This window comes from Pinus tabuliformis, chromosome 8 (genome assembly GCF_031772625.1).
Source record: "Pinus tabuliformis cultivar Carrire ecotype Pingquan chromosome 8, CPIR1, whole genome shotgun sequence".
In the NCBI taxonomy this organism is placed as follows: domain Eukaryota; kingdom Viridiplantae; phylum Streptophyta; class Pinopsida; order Pinales; family Pinaceae; genus Pinus; species Pinus tabuliformis.
In genome coordinates, this window is record NC_142294.1 from 1,665,965,937 (window position 1) to 1,665,973,434 (window position 7,498).

The window sequence follows — 7,498 nt, forward strand, 5'->3', positions numbered from 1 at the left end:
AACTGGACCAGTTGTTCTTAATTCGACAAGGAAGCTTTTTATGCAATTGTGCACTATTGTCTTTGTTGAAAATGTTTCTGCGTTGAAGGAAGAATTACAAGTAGCGATTGATATTGGGAGTGTCAAGCAGCTCATATGGTATTTTTATCTATGACTGAATTCGTTCCTTTCATATGAATTGTTATTTAATTATCCTTTGCTATTATTGATTATATGCATGCGCTTTAACAGCAGATCTGTATTCCTTCCACTATTGGATGTTGTATGATGTGCCTTTCTTTTAATCATGTATGTGTCAATGATATAAATGATGAGTGTGGCTATATCGCTTTAATCACTTTTCTTAACTATTTAGGCATAGTAATCATGAATGAAATAATGTCCATGTCTGTTAAATGGAGTCATCTATATGCCTGTTTATAGACACAGATCATCAAGCGCTGCACTTTAAAGCTCAATAAGTTCCCGGGATAGGTCATAATTCATGTATTCTTGTTAATAGATTTAGTTATTCGCTCATCGCTAGCTTAGTTTATAAATCACCCATTCACCCCGTTTATCCACTTCTGGGAAACTGGTCCCATTATCCCCAGTCGGAGCCACTATTCCAAACAGAAAAGGAGCTGTACTAAGGTCCGAACCGGGTGGTTATCCCCAATGTTGTTGCAGCGATTTTCGAGGCATCAACAGTGTCTTACTTATATTATTAAACAATCACAGTTAGCACTGCATAAATAGATATCCTTATTTGAGTTCAATTATCCAACATAATTACATACATTCGCACATCACATAAGCATTGTAAATGAAACTCATGCATAATATGACAAGATGCATTAACAGGAAACAAAGAAACAAAATTTGCAGAATTCTTCTCTTTATTGATATCTTCGTATTATTACAGACTATATCCGCCCTGCACATCCAGCTACAGGGGTTCACACACTTAGTTGTGGACTTCTACCCTAGGACTCTGCGCAGTCAGCTGCGGAGCCTCTATGTACGCTACGACCCAAAGCTTAGACTTTTCTCCTTATCGCTCAAGACTTCTTACTTCTACCAAAATTCTTCTAAATACGTAGAGCTTAATTACTTAGCTCTTTTTATACAATCCCATGGTTCGCGGACCATGGGTAAATATTTATAGCCTACTTTTCTTTACAAAATAACGGTGGACAACCCTTTATGACTCATGACACCTTCACACTCCACAACCACAAAATGCGAAGACTTTACAACTTTATTACAAAACTCGACCCAAAACATGGGTTTTTAGGCCCAAAATAGTCCTTGGGGGATCCCGTTCCCAACAGGCCCCCAACACAAACATCATGACTTTCCCTCGAGTCACTCGGCAAGTGTGGAGATCTTAGTGCAAATACCTCCTAGCTTGACCCGTATGACTGCAATCTCAGCAGTGCACAGTGCGGCCGCCTGCTTCGTATCCTCAACCATCTGCTTGGTCACTGCTCCTGAAATGTCGACCTAAAGCTTTTGCTGAGTTGCTTGTAGAGTCACAAGCTTTCCTTCGATAGAGGTTGTGACTGTGTAAGCCTCATCTAGCCAGGGCTTGTGTCGTGCCTTCAACACTACTTCCTTGTGCAACACTGCATCCACTTGTTCTTTTAGTTGCTTAGCCTCCTACAACTTTGCCAGTCTCTATGTGAGCATGACGCTTCATGTTGTGACTTTGACCTCATCATAGCACTGTTGTGGCTCGCGTACTTCCGTCTCCAGTTGTTGTACATTAGGTCCTCCTGCAAGCTCATCAGGACCTTGAATGACTACTCAAAAAGTTGCATGAAGTCTGCTACTGCATTGTCAACCACTGTTATTTCTTCTTTGACAGCGGTCACTCGCTGCTCCTTTACTTCTGGTGGGGTTGAAGGTTGGGCCTTCAACTGTAACTCGATGATTTGTAGGTTCAACTCCAATCGAACCCTTGCCATTTTTGTATGAGTCGCGCACCCCTGTGGCTAGCTTGAGGGCGTGCACCTTGACTGGTTCTTCCTCAGGAATGGCCAACTCTGGGACCATTCGGCATGCCTCTATGATGACCTACATTATACGCTTGTTTTGGTTGGTCGCCTCAGTCACGGCGACGATGGTAGAGTCTCGTTGTAGTGCCATCTTTTCATTGTTAATAAGTTGCTCACTAATCACCTGGAGGGCGTAGTGCTCATGGGCCCTCAACTCTACAATCACTCCATCCTATAAGAGGCGAAGTGCTTCACCAGGGAGTGTTGCTAGATTTAACCCTACTCCCTTGAGGGCGTTGATAGCGGGCATGTCAGCTTCATTCTCCATTGTCAGTGCTCCATCATGCAACACTATCACACTGGTGGCCTTGGCGTGCAGCATCTCATCAGCTTCTGAAGTGTCGATAGCAAGGCTGGTGGACACTGTGCTAGCCTATGACGCGTGGGTTTGAAAATCCTGCAAACCTGTCTAGATGGCCCCCAATATTAGTTGTTGTTGCTGCTCAAACTGTTGTAGGAACTCCATGGTGACATCCCGCACCGTGTCACTGATGTCATGCAAATCGCCCTCTGTGAGGGTGATTGGGTCCAACGATGTTTTAGTGGCCTTTTATTTCTTCCTGGACCCTCCTTTCTCTTGCTCCCTTGGACACTTGATGTGGGTGGGCATCACCTGCAGGTCCACGCCGTGCTGTTCTCTCTGCTCGCCTGTCTCTTCCTTTGTCTTCGGTGAAGGTGACCTCGTGCTTTTGTTAGAGCCCCACTCTGTTCCACCTATTTTATTCTCCGTCTATTCAGCGGAATCATGATCCAGCTGGGTCTTGTCAACGACCTCCTTCTTTCTCTTTTCAGCCAACTGCGTCATCTTGAGCTTGGCCTCCTCCTTGTTTTTCTACACAGCAGACTTGCTCCCTCCCATTGCCACGTTTGCTATGGTGCGCAATTTTGCTGGCCATCGATCAAGTACTGCATCAATGGTGTCATTCGTTGCCAGATAAGGTAGATCATACCATGTATGTGCAGGGTCCTTCCGTGCCCTGATGGACACATGGTGAAAATCTGCTTTAAACTCTGTGTAGCTCTGTAGGTTGGCAAACACCATAGGCGAAAACTACAGTTTGTGATTGATGGCCATGTGAATGTTCATCTCCAGCAAGATCCAGAATATCTTACTATCCTTGATGCATTGTGCATCCTTGGTTGCCCATAGTGAAGCGTACTTCGCTGCCTCTGGTAGGTGTGGCGCGACCGAAGGGAATTCGCTGTCCTCTGGCAGCTCCCATGCTACCAGCACAATAGACAGCAAGAGCCACGTGTAGTGGAACGTCTTGTTGAGCTGATGTGCACCACTACTTCCTTCTTCTACTAGATAGTGTATCCTTCTGGGGCAGTTCTTGTAGTTAGGAAGTGTATGATATCTTCAAAATGACTATTTGCGACGCGCACTAAAAATAGTTGTGTGTCAGGCAATCCTTCTTCCAAATTAGTGGGCTCTTCCCCTGTTTTGATGCACGATAGATGGGTTGGTCCCGCGTTCAGTCGTCCAGGTTTCACAATAAATTCAAAATCATACTTCTGTAACAATAACAACCACCTGCAGATTCTCCCCCCCGACACAGGCTTATTGACCAGGTATTTCAGCATGGAATGATCTGTATACATCTTAAAATGGCCACCCAGCAAGTAGTTTCTAAAAATATGGAGCGCGTATACCATGACTAACCCTTCACGCTCAGTGGTGGAATAGTTCTTCTCTGCCTTGGACAACCTTCTTCTTGTGAATGCTATAGGATGGTCCAAGTCTCCTCTGCCATCCTATATCAGTACTTCTCCTAGCGCTATACATGACATGTCGACATGTACATGAAACTCCTTCTTCCAATCTGGGAAGACTAGAATAAGTACGGTGACCATATTTTCTTTCAATACATCCAAGATTTTCTTGCAGTCCTCATTCCAACTGAATGTGAAATCCTTTTTCAACAACTTCTCCATGGGCGCGGTGATCTGGGCATAGAATTTGATGAAATTTTTGTAATTGTTGTATGTCCTAGGATAGCGTGCAGCTGTTTCACATTCCTCGACTCTTCTAAGTTAAGTATCACCTCGATCTTCATGGGATCTACCATCAGTCCCTGTGTACAAACCACATGACCCAACAGGGTCCCAAAAGGAACACAAAACATGCATTTCTTCAGATTGAGTGTGATTTGGTATCTTCAACAGGTATCTAGCATCAGGCGCAAACTTGCCACATGGCATTTCACCAGCCCAAACACAGTCCAATCATCAAAGTACACTTCCAGGAATTTATGAATAAATTCCTTGAATGCGGAAACAACTATGCATGAGAAAATCGCAGGCACATTCTTCAATCCGAGAGGCATTATAGTGTACTAATAATAACCCCACTCAGTCACAAAGGTCATCTTGCTCCTATCCTCCTGCATGACTTCGATTTTATGGTACCCAAAGAACCCATCAGTGAAGGAATATGCTTCCTTGCCACCTACATTGTCCAACACTTCATTAGTGAATGAAGTCGGGAAAGGATCATGTATGCAAGTGTCATTCAACTTCCTGAAATCTACACATACCCTTATTTCATCCTTCTACTTCTTTTCCTGCACCACCATTAGGCTTACCCAATCAGATTCTTCCATGGGCTCAATGATGTCTGCCATGAGCATCTTGTCTAGCTCTAAGTAGACCTTCTCCTTATACTTTAGATTGAGATGGTAAGGTCTTTGCTTAACCAGCTTCGTGTCGGGCTTCAACGTGGTCTTCAAAACACCTAGGTCCCTAATTATCCCTTTTATATCCGTAAACTGGGTAGGGAAAAAATCCTGGTATTCGCGGAGAAATTCAGTGACCTTATCCACCGTCGCATCGTCCCAGTAATCTCCAATCTTCATGAATTTGGGCTCTGCCTCTGTACCAATATTTACATGTTTCATTTTTAGTGGTGTATTTATATCAGGGTTCTCAATCTGCAGTCCTTCAACCTCGTGGTGACCTTCTATTTCAGGGATGTTAATATTTTGCAAATCCTCATCTTCTTCTTTAGTAGTTACGTTATAGCATTCTAGTGCGTGACTCAGCTGAGTAGTCCAATCGGGTTGAATCAGGTCCAAAGGATCCTGTGGTATCCTAAATATTGTTGCTTTTAGTTCTTGTAGCGCCTCGTCAATACAGTGAACCCCGTCTTCAAAGCTGAATGTCATTATGAATCCTTTGTGCAGAATATCCCATTCACCTGTACCATGGCTAAGCTCTTTTTCTAAGTACCAGTTCATCAGGATGACATCCAGGGTGTGACAGAAAAAGTGCACCCATTTAGGTTGGGGCCTCACTCCATAAGCCTCGGCCCATTTTGCCAAGTGCACGCGCGGATCATCCTTCTCATCATACTTGTCTGTGATTCATACCTTCGACTTCCCAAAGCGTGTTCTCATCATCCTTCTACACTCGTTCCAATCATCAAAGCTACCCTTTTGTGTACCCCACCACCTTATGAGCGTAGCGCGCAGTGCCCACTCCAAAGCCTGGAAGAGCTGGTTTTCTGGTACCTCCCTCTCAAATGTGTCCAAAAGTACATCTACATCATTTAGGCCATAATAAGTGGGTAGATTTCTTACCTCAGACGACACACAGCGTAGCGACCAGGTCATCATTCGCGCCTTCAATGTCTACAATCACCCCTTGTAGCCACCCCATGGGGATGACCTTCTGCTGATTTACCATCCTTAATTGAATCAGAGACCACTACAACGTGAGTCTTCCCATCCATTCCCAAGTCTGCTTCGATAGGATTTTCGTGTCTGACCCCAGATCCAAAATAACCTAATTCATTTCATACTCTCCTATCTACGTGGTCAGCCTCATCTCTCATTCTGTCCTTGTTTTATGCTTACCAATCTTTCGTACCACATGCGGTTCACCTGGAGCATTTCCAATGCATCTATTTATAAGCTCCTATAATCCCTTCATAGCCTTGCTATCGTGAAACAACTTCATGTAGGTCTCTAGGAAGGTTGTAAGCGTAGAAGGGTCCATCTCCTAATTAGGCTTATCCTTGCTCCCTAAGGTGGAGGACTCAGTGAATTTCTTCTTTGCTTCCATGAATGTTTCACGTGTGTGCTCCAAATTGAATTCAACCTCCTTTGCCAAAGCTTTGCAAGCCCATGCACTGTCTTTGGGTTGTTTCCCCTTATCCTCTCCTGTTGCGATTCCACTTTGGAGCACTATATTCACATTCAGATCCATTTCACGAGGCTCAGACCTCATCATTTGCAAGTTTTGGGTCAGCTGAGGTGGTAGCACCCCTTTGTCGCATATTCTTACTATCAGCATAGGATAGTCCTCCATTTCATGATAAAACAGAGTGCAATACTTGCACGACAGACAGGTGGGGTTAGTGAAATCACAGGCATAGTGTCCTGGTCCTCCACAATTGTAACAGATGAGCTGTCCCTGGCCTCTACAAGGTCCTCCTCCACCTTGGCCTTGTCCATGCCCCTGAAAGCCTATTCACGCCATCCCTATGCTCTGGTCAAGGGGTCGCGTTTCTACCTGAACCCTGTAGGTGGGTGTTCTATCCATCATCAACTCATAGCTTCTACAGTTGTGCTCATCATGCCCTACCGGCCTACAGAAGTTGTAGAACAGTTGATGTAGTGTTCGTACAAACTTCTGCAGCAAATGGTAGCTATCCATCGTATCTTTTCCTGCTACCTGACATATAACACACCACAATGCAGGCCCCGCGCTTGGTCCTGCTTGAGCTTCCAGCCTCAAAAGCATCAGTCCCTCTTTTGTAATGTCATTCGCAAAGACCAAGCAATGGTCTTTGTCATGCCCTTGACCCTTGCATTTCAGGCACCATACCTCTTCACGCACCTCTGGTCGAAATGTTTTGTCTTGCTTCAAACTTTTCATCTGAAGGCAAATATTTTCCAACTGCACATGGATCTGCTAAACCCGTAGATTTGGATCCTGCATTGGTGTTTCATGCAATCTCATCGCAATCTCTAAGGCCTTTGCCTGAGTCGTTATCTTTTATTGTGACAACGCAACCCTTAGGTGTGGCAGGAGCGAAGCCACGAACCATTCGGGATGTTTTCCATCTGTTAAGTTCATATTAGCTTCACGGACTTTACACTTCAACCTCTAATCCAATTCCCAAGGTGTCTCACCTGGTTTCATCGTGATTTCCTTGAACCCCACAATATATTGTGCTTCAGATTTAGGCCTACTAAATTCTTTATTCAGCACGGTCTGGATGTCTGCTACTCCAGCGGTTGGGTTATCATTAGAGTACTTAATGTACCTGGTTAGTGCGCAATCCTGCAATACACTAACCAGTGTTGCCTTCTTCATGTGATCATATGTAACTCCCTGAGCTTCCCATACAACTTTTACAATGAACCAGAACTGGTCTGGGTCCTCATTCCCCAGGCCTTTGAACAAAGGCAGCTTCACTGAATTTTCCATGCTGAATTGCGGTGGAGGTAGAGGTG